Genomic DNA, 17,099 nt, shown 5'->3' on the forward strand with positions numbered 1-17,099 from the left:
TTCAGGAATAGTGTCTATAGCTTTATTTATTAAATTTATGAAGAATTTCCATTCCAGTATTTTATTACGTAACCCGACTGATCTTTAGTGTGACTGGTGTGTTTGTTTAAATATGTGAGCTCTTAGCAAGAAGAGGTTCCATTTAGGCTTAGTTCCAAATGTCTAATAAAATATTGTGTAGCCTCAACATAAATCTTTCTGAAATCGTTTTTTCAGGGTTGTTGAAGTTTTGGTAAATAGCAGAATGATTTCCATCGTGGTAGTTTTTATATCAAATGACTTGTATAATGACACCGAGTGTGGCCAAAACAACCTGTACGATACACCGTGTGTTATTAACAGGAGTGATAGATTAGCGAAAGTCCACCTTCCGTATCTCTGGCTGTGGTATTCCAAACTACCACGCATTTTCAGTGAATGTAGCTCTACTACTCTTACTTCACGTACTAAATTTCAAGGCGATCCAGTAAGAAATACCGGAGATATATCCAGTTTTGATGAGTTTCTTCCTTTTTTATTCGCACCAAGAGTACGGAAAATTAAATTGGTAGAAAAACGTATTTTACTTTTATGGGATTCCTGTCAAATTCGGCAGACTGACAGATCTTTTCAACCTACTATTATGATCCTCGTTTGGTATAAATACAAGCCACACGTGCAAAGTTATTTACAAAAAAAAAAAAACGCTCAAATTTGACGAAAATTTCTGCCAACGCAAAATGTCACGTGAGCTACTGGTATAACAGTTTTTCTACAGCTACACCTAAGAGTGAAAGTGGACTTTATTTACATTTTTTTTCATTTGAATGAAAGACCACTGATTTTAGGAGCAAAACTGTAAAGTGAAAATACCTTCTATCCCTCCCTTCCCCCCCCTTCGCTTTACGTTTATCCTGTCCATCATTAGATTTAATCAGTTGTTTCAGAGTTATCCGTACGTAATAGCTCTTGAAATTGGACATAACACTTGATCCCTTGGCTGGAGCAATAGAGTTGTGTTCTTGGTGATTTACTCAACTCTTACATGATCAGGAACTTCATACTAGTTCACTGAATGAGTGAATGGTACATTGATAAGCAATGGTTTATTATTGATATTACATTTGGCATAGTACTTTTTTTAGCAGGACAGACGATACTGATGAACTAGCCTTGAAAGATGCTTATAGTCATTCCAAGCCTTCTTATTTGAGCACCAAACCACTCGTAAGTTAGGTTTAGTTTATCCATTTAGAGCCCCTGGAGCTTCGACACTGTACGGCCCGGCATGGCCAAGCGTGTTAAGGCGTGCGACTCGTAATCTGAGGGTCGCGGGTTCGCATCTCCGTCGCGCCAAACATGCTCGCCCTTTCAGCCGTGGGGGCGTTATAATGTGACCGTCAATCCCACTATTCGTTGGTAAAAGAGTAGCCCAAGAGTTGGCGGTGGGTGGTGATGACTAGCTGCCTTTCCTCTAGTCTTACACTGCTAAATTAGGGACGGCTAGCACAGATAGCCCTCGAGTAGCTTTGTGCGAAATTCCAAAACAAACACAAACTCGACACTGTACATCATTAAGGGCTTAAATTATTTCCGGAAGCATTCCTATCCACAAGTAGAGTCAGACTATCTTTCGAAACCCTTGAACCCTGATACAGACTCTATTCCCCCCAAATCAATATTCTATCTGGCATGTGTTTCCAGAACAACCCCGTTTCATTTGCATTGAAGATATGTTCTGGACTGAAACCCTCGTCATCAATAACTTTCTGGAGTTCACTAGGGTATTTTCGAAAGTGCAGCTTCCATATCAGTACTTGCAGCCTCATCAATTAGTTTTATATTGTCCAAGTTAAAGTGCTTCATGAGCCTGTCAAACCATCCTTTATTTGCCAGGAAGGGTTTTTGAGAACTACCATTACCAATTTGTTCTATCATAAATTCATCATACAATATTTTTGCCTTAGTTTGTATAACCATCGTATTTAATGTCATTACGTGGAACCTAATTCTCAATTCATACACATAGAAGATGTTACATAAGCATTATTTCTTTCTATTAAAATACAAGGTAAGAGCACTTAGAAGTGTAGCTACTTTCGCACTTGCCTCAATTTATTTATTTTTTCTACTTTATTACCAAGTATTATATCCACTATAGAATAGCAAGCTCTGAAGGTTTAGCAATACACCTAAATACATTGAGTTTCACATCTAAAGTAATTCCCTTCCGTGCACTCTCTGGTGTACTGTTTCAACTTAATAGCCTCTTTCCAGACAAACTGAATAATGGCAATACACCGCAGAGGTTTAAAAACTGTTCAAAGAACAAACTGCATTGCTGAACGATGTTCGTAACAGAAGCGTTTGCTGACATGAAGAACTCGTGCCACGAACATCACTAACACTTGGAAATGTGCTCTGTATTTCTTAAAAGAATACGATTTTTAGCCAATTCGTTGTTTTTGCATTTTTATATAAAATTTTTTATACTTACCAAAAAATTCCGTAATTTCAAATTTACAATACGTACCTCGAATTTATTGGTCACGCTTTATAATTGCCTTATAAGCGAGATTCTATAACTTCAACGTCCGTACCAGGAGGGCATCCTCTTCTGGTTAAGCCAAGCAAACAAGATTAGCAGTTTTTAAAAGAATCGTAAGGGTTGATGGTTATTACTGATTATTTATTGCTCACCTTTCAGCACAAATTTATTAAATTTTATGAAATTGTGTTAATTAAAGCGAGTTTAGCATCACGTTATATTAGCTTAACCAATTAGCATAAATAACGACGCTTGAAACGGCTGTACCGATAATTACAAGAAACTGTTAATCTCAGTTTCATGGCGCTAATATAAAGGAATCTATTAACACTTTTAAAGGGGAAAAACTACCGCCATGTACTTTAAAGAATCTGGTTGTTTCTGTAAAGATCTGTTCCGAATAATAGGGTTGTGATCCTAAAGCTGACGTGTTACTACCGGGTGTCACTTATTTACTTGCTGTAGTCTGTTGGTGTGTATCGACTAAAAGTTATGTAATAAAAAATACCTTAGGTGTGAAAAAAGGTGTGGCCTCAATAAAAGTGTTAATATACATAACATCCATTCTGAGATAAATTTTAAATTAAAATGGGTTTCTCGTCATCAAGAAATACAGCTGAACTGTAGGTATTCGACAGGATCTAACGAAACTGTATTATGGAAATATTAAACTTATGTTAATTAACCACTTGCGGTAGTTTATCTTAAGATACTACCTGGTTTAAGAATAAATTACATTTTATATTCTTAACCAACCCTTTTCTCGTTTTATAATCAGTACCGAAGGTTAGCATGAAAGTCTTCAGTTCATGTTTTATTTTACCTTCACTATGAAAGCCCACAAGTTCGTTCGTTTTTGAATTTCGCGCAAAGCTACTCAAGGCTATATGCGCTAGCCGTCCCTAATTTAGCAGTGTAGGACTAGAGGGAAGGCAGCTAGTCATCACCACCCACCGCCAACTCTTGGGCTACTCTTTTACCAATGAATAGCGGGATTGACCATCACATTATGACGCCCCCACGGCTAAAAAACATGAGCATGTTTGATGCGACGGGGATTCGAACCCGCGACCCTCAGATGACGAGTCGAACGCCCTAACCCACCTGGTCATTCCGGGCCGAAAGCCCACAAAAGTACAGAGAATTCTACCATTGAATGATGCTTTTACTGTTGAAAATTTTCTGGGGGGCATTTGAAGTTTTATACAATTTTATATTTAATTTAATCCTACTGTTGTAGAATGAAACTGAAAATAATGTGAAGAGTACATAAACAAATGACTAACACAGAAATGTATGCTGAGTTAGGTTTTTGCCTAATATATCAGCATGGTATTTCTTCAAATTTTAGCAGTTAACAGGCTGGATGGCGTACAATATGTACAATAACAGTTGAGATGCTGTTTATATCATCAAAATTACATAATTCTCATAGCGTGAACTAGGTTAAGTTGGTGAAGTGTAATATTTTATTAATTTGGTGTGATTCCTTTGCAAATTAGAACTAGGATGAAACTTAGTAACAAAATTTTATTTATTTGTCTTGACAGCAGTCGTTTGTTATTATTATTTAATTTCACGAGAATTAACTTCACTCGTCATGCAAAAGTGACTAATTAATAAGCTAGTCTTACTATTCCAGCAACTACAGCGTTAAAGGAAGAAGCCAACAATAGCTTTAGCTCTGTTACTTTCAGCTTTGTGTAATTGTTTACCTCTGACGCATAACTAAGTATGAGAAGAAAAAGTTACGATAAAAAGCGTCACTAGAGTGCGTTAGGGCAAAACAGTTCAACCAATGAAACTTGTAATGAAATATCAGAGTGATTACCAGTAAGTAATTTTAAATAACAATGAACTCGTGCTTCAATGAAATCAGATGTTTAATTTACCTAGATTTTGCTTTGATGAAATACGTCAAATATTTACTAAGAAAAATTTGCATATTTTTGTACTCACAGTCTCTAGGTAAAATGAATACTTTTATAAATGGTGTGTTTGTGTGTTTTTCATATAGCAAAGCCACATTGGGCTAGCTGCCGACTCCACCGAGGGGAACAGAGCCCCTAATTTTGGCGTTGTAAATCCATAGACTTACCGCTGTACCGACGGGGAACTCTATAAATAGCATTATGATAAATGATTATTACCAAAAAACACATGTAACATTAGGTACGGTGGTAATTACATTCGTAACAAATATTTCGCATTTTATTTTAGAATACAATCCTGTTGAGATTAACGATACAGAAGGAAATAGATTGTCAGAGTTACTAGTTATTTTTTATTATAATTATTGTATTATTATTTTTCATATTATTTCGTTGAGAAAATGACTTGTTTCATTACAAGGTATTGAAGAATCTCATTTTGAATACAACTTTGTAACGCTATTGAAACGTTAGTAACGTAATTTTGCCATAATTACTATTTTTACTTCAGTCACATGTTAAGCGAATTGTCTGGACTCGCACAACTTTGAGTGATGCAAAGTTATTGGTGTTTTTAATGTTCGGTATGTTAATTATGGCCATTGTCTGAAGTTTATCATTATTTGCTTTAGGCAGACTTTAAATGGCTTGTTACACATTTATGAGCTCGTGCACTTTTGTTAACAATAGCTTGTTGCCTTTCACGCTCGATAATTTGTAATGTTACTTGGTATATCTGAAGCAGTCACGAAAGACGTTTGTTCAAACTTGCTTGAAGCATCAGATATATTTTCTATGTTTAGGTTCATAGCTTTTCTGCGTCCTTAGTGGTACAGCGGTATGTCTGTGGACTCACCACAAAAAAAAAAACGTGTTTCGATACCTGTGGTAGGCAGAGCACATATAGCCCACTGTGTAGCTTTATGCTTAATTATAAACGAACAAAGCTTTTCTGCACGATTCTCTCGATGAAAACAACGATAAGTCTAAAGATCGGGGTTCGAATCTCTGTGGTGGACACAGTAGACAGTCCAATGTGGCTTTGCTCTGAAATAAACTTCTACACTGTCGATGAATTCTGTGTAGCACACATGTAGAATATATATAATAAAAATGTTATTAGACTCAATGATTACACATTACAATGCTATATCCTATTTTAGAGTAATGAGCATTCTACAATTCAATTTCCACTGCTAAGTAGTACTGAGGTTAACTTTGTGATTATATAACCAGACAAACACACACAAAGTTCCTAATGACATGCAATTTAACCCGTGCGGTTACTATCTCGCACAAGTTTTAAAATGCTTGTGAAAATGGCTTTAGTGAGTAGGTACACCTGGAGTCAAGATACATTTTCGTGTGTTTTTCTTACAGCAAAGCCACATCGGGCCGTGTTCACCGAGGGGAATCGAAACCCTGAATTTAGCTTTGTAAATCCGTAGACTTATCACTGTCTCAGTGGGGGTCGATCCATTTTCGTGCATTAGGAAGGTCCAAATAAATAATTTAATCATTGCAACTTGTCACTTCTCAGAAGCAAAACTATATTTTTGGTCGTAATGCATCTCATAAGTGCGCAGATATACCTAAGATATCCTAAGATATACCACAAATATAAAGTAACTAGTTTCACGAAATCGTCGCTTTACAGTATCTTTTAGGTTAATTGTAATATACTTGTTGAATAAACGAGCTAATTACGAATAATATTGTACAAATTGGATATGCGTCATATGGTTTAACCAAGATTTAAAAAATGCAATTTGAAATGTAAAATTCCGACATGTAGAACTATAAATACAACAAAATGGTATAAAGTTAAAGATAATAGTTAGAAAAACAAAACACACACACACAACTGTTATTCGTATTCTTTTACACGAGTGAATTAAACAATTAGGCTAACAGTTACTTACGCCTAATTTATTTAGTACTTAAAATAAACACGGGAAGCCAAGGTTGATACGGTGTTTTTAAAAGTAAAAGTGTGTCATTGTTACAGGGTTAGTGAAGATTATCTCATCTTACAGAGATTTGAAATTCATAGCAGTATGCTACTTGATATTACATACATTCGGGCTTGTAAATAACTTAGGCGAATACTAGCCTAATCGATTTAATAATAGCCCACTGTCACAACGATATCAGTGGGTATACGTACGCGCGTTCGTTTATAGACACACACGCATATATTAATAAGCTATCACAGTTAATAACAATATTGCAGATCCTATGCTTCCGGTGAAACTGCTTCGTAGTCAATGGTCGTGATTATACACTACCACCCAACAACACAATTTGCATTGTAACGAACTTCCTTACTTGTGTTCGCTAGCTTATGAGCTTTTGTAATTTCCAGCTATTATTTATTTATCTTGTTACAAGTACCCAAAGATATTCCAGCTTCATAACAACGCGTCATATCAAATTTTACAACTACGTCAAAAAACTAAAGGTTCTCTTTTTTTGTGAAGATGTTGCGTTTATTTGGCCGCTACATCATTAACGATTTCACTATACCATTAATTTTCCTCAACAAAAAAACATTGTGACATATACCTTCGGGTATAGATTGCACCGTCGAATGGTTTATAACCAACTATAGAGGTGGTAAACACGTTTCATCCTGACTCTCTTCAAGTGTGAAAATTCATTATATTATCATCTAGAAATCATTCTGATACATTTTATTTTGTTAGAATTTTGTACAAAACCAAGCAAGATCACACATAGCATTTGTTTTTAAACTTTTAAACTGACAGACTAGAATGAATGCTCCCCGGTGGACTCAGCAGATACCCCGATGTGGCTTGCTATAAGAAAACACAGAAGGAATGTAACTAGTCGACAACATTCAACAAGATAATTGCAGGCGCATACGTACTCTTGTTGATGCCTATCACATTCAAGCCTCTGTACATTGTTATTTGAGTTAGTAGATATAACGACTAAAATCTGACATGAAATTTTTACTCTGGAAAACCCACAAACAACGTCTACAAAAACGTCGTCTTTGTGAATATATACATATATTCAGACACATACAGCCAACCAAAAAGTAAAAATACACCACAGAGAACACAAACTAGCCGTCTTCATCTCCAGATATAGCTCGGAAAATAGTCCAGAGTACAAAAGGCTAATCTACAAAAGAAATGATCTTGGTTATAAAGCATATATTCATGAAGTCAAACACGTGGATGATAGGAGGGCGACCTAAGCCAGCGCGGTCACTTGAAAAGAATGGCCAAAACGTTGCTATTGTTTCAAGACAGGTGCAAGTGTGCCCCAATACTAAGTTATCTTCATAATTTGAGCTATAATGGCAGAGTAGCTAGATGGACACTATGGCTCACTACACGCAGTGTCATGTAACGACAACAGGGAATCACAGATTCTCTCACACCCTCCTCATATTTTGGAATACTGGTATATTTCCTGCGAATTCTGATTTATACAATTCTTGGTCAATGGCCGGACCTGTATTTGAGGATTTTTATTCCAGGAATTTTCGTTGAACTGTCTGCGAATCATGAAAAAATACCGATACAATGTAAAATTTCATGTATGCATCTGATGATATGCGAAAATTCAGTCACAGCTGCGCGATACAATAAAATTCTCGTGTAAGATTTTTTACTTGTTTCAGCTTATGAATGGTTTACAAGACAAAGAAGTGTTTTCAAACAAAATAAGATTATTGCTCATTTAGATTAAGTCGTGAAATGGTGGCTTAGAGGTCAGGATGTTACTATTCTCCTCTGACCTGGCCAATAGTAAACTATTAATCTAGAGCATGTCTGGTTCATAACTGATTATTCCCTAAAAAGGTAACATAAAACCAAATTCAAAGCTCCCTTTGCAAAGTTCTTCACCAGTTGCAGATATTGTGAAATGTAGCCGATATCTCAAAGAACAAATCCATTAAAGATAAATGAATTACAACAAAAGAAAGAATGACATGAAGTTTACACCAAAACCTTAGATGAGATGTAATTAAATGTAATTTAGTTGTTCTTGTTTGTTATTAAGCACAAAGCTACACAAAGGGCTATCTTTGCTCTGCGTGTCACAAGTGTAGAAACCAGGTAGTTTTTTTTTGTTTGTTTTAGGTACTGGCGGAAGTCAGACCCAAATTGCGTTGGATTTGTTTGTTTTTTTGTTTTGAATTTCGCGCAAAGCCATCCCTAATTTAGCAGTGTAAGACGAGATGGAAAGCAGCTAGTCTTCACCACCCACCGCCAACTTTTGAGCTACTCTTTTACCAACGAATAGTTAGATTGACCGTCACATTATAAGACTGAAAGGGTAAGCATGTTTGGTGCGACCGGGATTCAAACTCGCGACCCTCGGATAACGAGTCGAACGCAATAACACACTAGGCCATGCAGAGCCTAATTGCGTTGGAAGTACACCTATTTAGTTTAACTTCGTTAGCCTCACATGTTTAGAAAATATAAAAAAAAGAAAAATAGAGTATAAATTTTAGAAATAATTTTGATTGCGTATATTATAACTTTCTTTAAATGACTATTTTCGAATTTATATAAATACTTTTATAACTATTATAAATAATTTAAAATATTTAATAAAAATGTCCTCATGAGATTCATCAAAAATTAATTTATGTTTTAATATTAGATAGTAAGAACGAACATTACTACAAATTTTACAATACCTGAGAAACTGTGAATGTACAACATTCTGTATATCTTTTGTTGATACATTATTATTTGGAAAGTTCTGAAATTTGAAACGTTTAATCATTTCTTTTATTGCAAAAACTGATAGCACTATATTAGTTATCTTAATACCTAAGCCTAAAAACGATTGCTTCAGCATTTGATGTATAACTGTTCTTGATATGTAGAACTGTAAGATAGATATTGCGAATATATTGACTTATTACTGAATTATTATCACTCAATAAATTGTCAATATTTCTATATATTAAGGAAAATAATTCTGTATTTGAATTATCTTAAATTTATTTTCATAATAATAAAGGTATAAATTATCAAGACAGCTTGAATAATTATAATCCATCGATATATCTATCATTTGTTTATAAATGTGTTTATCAAAATTAATATAATAATTATATGCACAAAACTGAATATATTTTTATTTTAGTAGCAATAAAAGCTTGTTTTTATATTTTTATGGGTAGATCTGTAAGCTTATCTAATAAATATATATACCAGTTACCAAATTATTAAGTGATATTGTTGTAAATAACGTAGTGAAATCGTATTTTTGGATTATATAAGCTGATTCTGTTTTATTTAAATTTTTTTTATTTGTTCATATAGGTTTATTATTTTTATTATCCAGAAATTATATTTATTATTTGCATTTCATTGTAATTTAACAAGTAAATGATTCAGTAATTTGTTTAATAAAATTGTGTTGTTTCAGTACAGTATTCATTGTGTGACTGATTTATTATTATATTGTAATTTTAATGTCGATGTATGTTTTAGTTAAATACATATTTAGAAATGCATGCAAGATATATTATTCAATGCAAAATTCCCGTCTATTCTCTAAATTTTCGAGCATAAGGTTCAACAACGTATATACCAACGTAAATACAAAACTTTTGAGAATTCCGCCTTATTTATAAACCGTAAAACGCGGAGAGACAATTATATATTGTTGGTTTGCTGCACTGAGTATATAAACGTCGGAAGTTATAACTGTGATAAATGCTTACTAATAGGAAAACTACAAATATTTGACCAGACACATTTATAGATTTCAAACATTACAAATGGTCTAACTTCAGTAAATTAACTTCGGACAGTGGCATTTCTACAAAGACGTTATATAACTTCAACTGAAAAATCTCGTGTGAAGAAGCTAGTTAGCTTGTTAGCTTTCAGTCAAATTTAGTGTACCTGTGTATCAACATAGAATTAATTCGCTTATCGTAAACTGTCGATAAAATATTCAGTTCCAGACCAGATAGAAAACTCGATATTGTTTGTAAGATTATAAAACTTTTGTATATAAATCATTATTTGTAATAACCGTTATTATAAATTGTATTTTGTTTGTACGTTTGTGTAAAGAAAGAAAATTGTGTGTATCAATCTGTTGGCAAATATCATAGAATTGATACATATCAGCATTCAATTAACTTCTAAATTAAAATTAAAATTTTCAACTATTTGAAGTCCTAATACGTAACACTAAAAATAAGACGAAATTTAACGCCAGATTTATGTAATTTGAGTAGTACTCATATATAAGGTAATTCTGAATGTAGGTTATTTTAAAGTCAAATTGTTATTAATATCTTCCTAAACTTATTTTGTAATTTAAAAGTGTGTATTATTTATCTCATAAGTTACAACTTATGTAAAGATAAAACTAACATATATACACATCGATATGCACAACAATATATTTCTCCTTTATTTTACTGATTCTAGTTTTAAATTGAAGAAATGATACATTTGTTGAATACTTATTTAAATTAATAAAAGCTATCATTTTTAAATTCTGTAATAATATAATATCTCTGTTCTATAAACCAATTTGGAGGATAAGGTGTAGAATAATTAAGTTTCAGGACATAATAATTTATGTCTTCCTTTACAGAATTTAAAATGTCTACTTTTCACATTTTGTGGCTATTCTGTATCTATTACATTTTCCCATAATTTTATGCAAAGAATTATCTTTTATTATATCTAAATTTCCAATAATAATATGTTTATGAAAATAATCAGCCAAGTAATGTCAGTAACCACCATCTGATAAATTCTACACATTATTTATATTTAAATTATTTTAAGAATGTTTGTAATTATATAAGAGGTCCCATTTGAATTTCGAATTAAAACTGATAATAAGTTCTAAAATTTTAAAGGAAAATATTTTACGTTACAAAATCATACAAAATTTTGGAAATTTGCAAATATTTGACAATTTATCTTTAAAATGAATTATTTGTAATCCTTTAATCATATCACTTAAAATTATTTACATTTAAATCCAAAAATATAAAAAATATCATATATGTTTAAGATAAATGAAGTTTATGATAAATGGTAGAATGTCTTCTATTAGAAAAGTAATTTGTGAAGCTTGGAGACACACAACGATGGACCTGCACGTGTACCGTATTTAATATTTATTCATAAACTAAACACAGGAAATTAAAATTCAGTATTCTGTAGGTGTTCGTATTCACAATATTTGAGACTACAACTATCGTTCACCATCTTAAGTCAGCTGTAGATAGATAGTCGCTCCTTTGAGATCTGCACAATCAGAAAGAACGAAAAAAACAAAACACGAGCAAAATGTAAAACTGTGTATTCTGATGTTGGCATTCTCGCTCAATCGTTATACCATGTTGATAATGAAGCTGAAGATGCCACGGTTAACAAGTATTACTACATCAAGAAATATGGCTAGACATCACATTCTTAATATCAACACTTCAGTACACCAGCTGAACCTTTCCTCGAAGTAACCACTTATTACATCACGCCATCCATTAGTCATTTAAGATAGCCTTTGCATATGAGGAGACCAAAATAGGTATGATATTAATAAACTAGTCTTTACTTTGGAAATATATTTTTTAATATAAAATATGTAAAGAAAGTCCATGTATAAAGAGAAAAAAATTTTCGACTCCTTTTAAAACTTAGGTATCAACCGAATCTTAACTTAACTGTTTATATCTGAATGATGAGTTTCGATAAAAATAAAATAGAAATCCTATAATCTGTAGGTTTTTATTTCATTTTTATCAATACTTCTTGAACCTACGTGTTTTTTCAAACATCATGAGTGAATGGTGAGTTTATCAATCATAGTGATGTTTTATGTTAGTATCTCAGGAAGTTGTAGAGAATGAATGTAGTTATTAATGTTACAATTAATCAAAGTTCATATCAATCATGCATTTGTATGTTGCACAAGTGAAGAGAAGACTTCAAAAACGTAAATGTATGGATGGCTAATATCAACTCTTCAAAAACAATACAAATAAGACAGTGGGGATTGAATAGTTTTATAAATATTGTTGTATGTTAATTCTTACCTTTGCATATTATGTAGTGATGATATTTATATCATCACTACTATTTTGTTTGTATGGTGTCAGAATGACTGATGTCAGCCATCCTCACATTTACTTCATTTCTTTGAAAAAAACATTTTTTACTTGTTTGCTTGTTTTTAACGCAGTGTTTCAAGAGAGATAGATAGGTTGTATTTATAACCAAGTTCTAAATACAATGAAGTTTCAACTGTAATTTTTATTGTTTAGTTATTATTGGCAGATAATTCTGTTTCACCCTGTACTTAAGCTTTATAAGGGAACATCAAATTTCTGTAAGAAAGCTAACTTCAAGGCGTAAAGATAACATCGTTTACACTATAATTATGATATTTCTTGAAATTACTACTAGTTATTAATAATACTTATAAAAGTGGATATTCCGTTTGAAACTATATCACCTCAGTGAAATTTGACACCATTGTTTTGGTTTTTGAGTTATTATGTAATAATAAAAAGCAGAAGAAAGAAAAATAAGAGATTCAAAGTGTTTCTATAATATTTAGAGACATTCACAGAATTTGTGACTCAGTCATTATATAGATATTGTCATAAAAGGAAACACTGTGAAAAGTTCTGATGACGTATTTAAGATATTTAAAATAACATTACGATGAACAATACCACTCATCTCGACATTGACAGTGCAGCTGCCTGACTAATATATAATAAAAAAACTGACGTAATTGGTTTTTGGAACCAAACTCTTTATATAGGTGAATACACAATTAAGCACGTTTATGCAAATTATTTTAGCTTATTACTAGTTGCTTGTACTTATGTTTGTTTAAAAGTATTAGAAATACATAAAATGCGAAAAACGTTATGATCAAAAACCTTAAAATTTGGAAATTTTTGTTTGGTTATTTGAACAACACCTTATGCACACAATGTGATAAACGGTCAATCCAAAAACTTACAATCTTTAGTTGTAGCTGCCATAACTTAGATCCTCAACCAGAGAAAATGGAACTAGTCGACAATACCCGCAGCTTCTCTAACTTAGAGCCCAAACGAGTGTCGCTCTTAACGTTTAGAGACATAGTGGATGGGTAGTAAAAATACAACTTTATTACAAATGTACAACGTTTTAACAAACTTTTTCCGTTATCAGATGCCATTTTAGCAACTGTTCAGTGTCGTTTTGTACTCGATCTGACCCGTTGAAAGCAAGAGCTGAGTTGGATCCTTGGCGCGTTGTAGTTTTGTCAGTTTCTCTAGTTGTTGTCGTCTATAGATTCCTCCTCTTGGTTAACGATAAAGTTGCTTTGGCTGATGATTGCAACTCATCATTGAAACATCTGTATACTGGTTTAGATTTTTGGACAACTTAGCTATTAAAAAGTTGGGAATTAACTGTTCTGAGGAAGGAAATATCGTCTCTCCTTTTGATGTTACGAAGTTTAGAGATTGTTTCATGATACAGTAGGTGTATGCTAGCAGCTAAATAACGAAACATACTAAAAAGGAATATGTAGAATGGCAAAGACAAACGTTTAGATTTACTCGATCTCGAGTAATCTCCGCGATGATTTCAGATTTGAATGTTAAATAAATTTGTCTAAATATCCTACGTTTCTAATAAAGGTTTGTTCACTATCCATTCGAGCCATCTCCAAACTTTAGTTTACAAACCTTGGATTCCTCGTCATCAAATGCACCTGTCAAACACACATATATATATGTTTAGAAAATTAATATTCGACAATCAAGTAAAACAAAGGCTTGCGTTAAAAACAGCAACTCCAAACCTCTGACTAATGATATTTTGTAATAAACAAAAACATGCCCAAATAAAAATAAAAAACGCTGCACATATCAAAAGAAGCTGCAAGATTTAGGCTATAATGTGAGAAATAAAATGTATCCTAGGTTTAGAAGAGGACTGAAGAAGTAAGACCCACATTGCGGTGGGGATACACCATTTTGTTGTTTGTTGTTTTAAATTAAGCATAAAGCTACACAATGGGCTGTCTGTGCTCTGCTCACCACGGGTATCGAGACCCGGATTCTAGGATTGTAAGTACGCAGATTTGCCGCTATGCCACTGAGAAGTGATACACTGTCTATCAGACTTAACATCCATTCGCCAGTCTCACATGAAGAAATTCATAAAACTTACTAAATAATAATTAAAAAATAGAAACTTGGAGAGTGAGATGTGAGTGATCAAAGCCACAACGTTCCACGTCTCTATCATTCTTCACTGCCCACATACAGTTGTGGGAAGGTGACTGCTCTCCAAAGTAAAGAAGAAAAAGAAAAACACGAAATAAGGTACTACCACTTGCCTTCTGCAGTTGGCATTCCAGCCTACATTATAGTCCATTATAATGGTAAAGCACTAACTGCTAACACAGTAGGCATTTTATACTGTTATAAAGAATTCCACCCATTTACCTAAACTTACTAGTATAACTCCCAACCACAACCAATTAAGTCCACTGTAACAGTCCAATTTTCAGATTATAAATTAATCTTTATATGCTATAAGATGTTTATTTGCATAAAAGTTGTACCAAGTTGTTTGAATTACCTTATTAACAACTAAAACACTTATCAAAATCTTTCCTTGATTTTTATTTCTCTAAATTTTTAGTATATTTTATATTTTAATAATATCATACAAAATTTATTTATTAAATCCGTTAAATATTAAATATTGTTATCTTGTTGCCCACATCACATTCTTTTAATTTATATTTCTTTTGATTATTTTAGTACTTCATTAATTTTCACAAATGTGTTCATGTGAGACTGGTGAATGGAGGTTGAGACTGATAGACGGTGTATACCCACCCCAAAGTAGGTCCTACTTTCCAGTTACCTCCAAAACCATGCTATATACCACATTATAGCCTGTACCCTTGGGATCCTTTTCATTATTGCGGTGTTTTATGTTTGTTTATTATAAAATATATATCATTATCTCTCTCTCTTTCCATATATATATATAGGGATAACAGTCAATTCCAACTATTCAGTCAGAAAATAATAGTTCAAGAGTTGGCGGTTGGTGCAGTTGATTAGCTGCCTTCCATCTAGTTTATCAGTTCAAAACTAGAGACTGCGTACTCAGATAATCCTTGCCCTAATATTTGAAAATAAACTATACATAATTTAAAACAAACCAGTACTCCATGTTGAAACACCCCCCATTGGCACAGCAGTATATCTGCGGACTCAAACCGCTAGAAACCGAGTTTCGATACCCGTGGTGGGCAGCGCACAAATAGTCCATTGTGCAGCTTTGTACTTAATTCCAAAAAGCAAACCATATTGAAATAGTGTAACCTCACTGTAATGCTTCTAATATCGATATTTAAACTCGTCTTTAAATTTTACTCTTATAGGTTATCTCCAGCGACTTTTAAAATGTTAACTCTAACGAATAATGGTAGTCATCAATCCGAAGAAATACAACTTTAATATGGTTGTTCGTCGAATGGTTGCTACGATCACCCTTTTATAACAGGCAGAAACCAAAATTACTAACACTGACATTTAGTATTATGAGACTTAACATACACTCCAATTAAGTTATAAAATAATGGTGTACTAAAATCAGTTTGCAATTTCACAGTAGTTTATGGCGTATTCCTCCATTGTATTTACAATGAACAGATGGTATGCGTTGGAAAAGAGGTGAATATCTGTTAATAGGTAGGCTTATCTCAGTATCAGTGGGAATCTTGTACAGATTGAGTTAATGAAATGGCCCCTAATTCAAAAGAACAGCTGGCACGTTTAGTTAGTTCCAGTAAGAATATTTCAAGAATGGTAAATATTAACTTCTCACCTTTTCCCTGCTAATTAATTAGAAATAAAGTTATAATTACAGGAATTTCTGTGGTAAATATAATATCAATTTGGTATTGTCATTTTAGCTTTATTTGTTGCAAAATGTTCTACTTTGTAATTTAAAGTTTCTCATTTTTTCCCTCTCTCTACATATATCCACTGATGCAGAACTATTACTTATATATAGAGCAGTATTAATATTTAAGTCTGTATAACAGAAATTTATGATATAATTTATATGACTCGAAACAATTTCAGCATTTTTGTTTATTCTTTTTCGGTGGCGCAATTAGTTTTTATGAAACTCATAAGGTGATATAAAACCACTAAAAATAACTTTATTGAACATGATAGGCTTGCAAGATATAAAGGGAAAAGTAAATACAATTTTGTTATGATATTTGTCTATCTATATAACCATTATTTTATAGTATTTTCTTCTCTTGTAGAACTTAAACTAACAGGTAAGTTCGATAGGATTTGTCAAGCAGGTTTGAATGAAACCTAACGATATCAGCTGTTTTCATTTCTATAACGTTCCATCATCACACGTAAATTTCATATGGTTTGTTTGTACCTGAATTTCCGCTCAGAGCTATACCCGGAGGGTGTACCTGCTTATAGCTGTCCCTAATTTTAAGCAGCACTCATTGTTATCTTTTGAACTACTCTTATCTCAATCAATAATCAATTCGACTGCCGATTTTATAGAACACCCATGACCTCAAAGTATGGAGCGAGATTTTAGAGCAAC

Source organism: Tachypleus tridentatus, chromosome 9 (genome assembly GCF_004210375.1).
Source record: "Tachypleus tridentatus isolate NWPU-2018 chromosome 9, ASM421037v1, whole genome shotgun sequence".
NCBI lineage: Eukaryota > Metazoa > Arthropoda > Merostomata > Xiphosura > Limulidae > Tachypleus > Tachypleus tridentatus.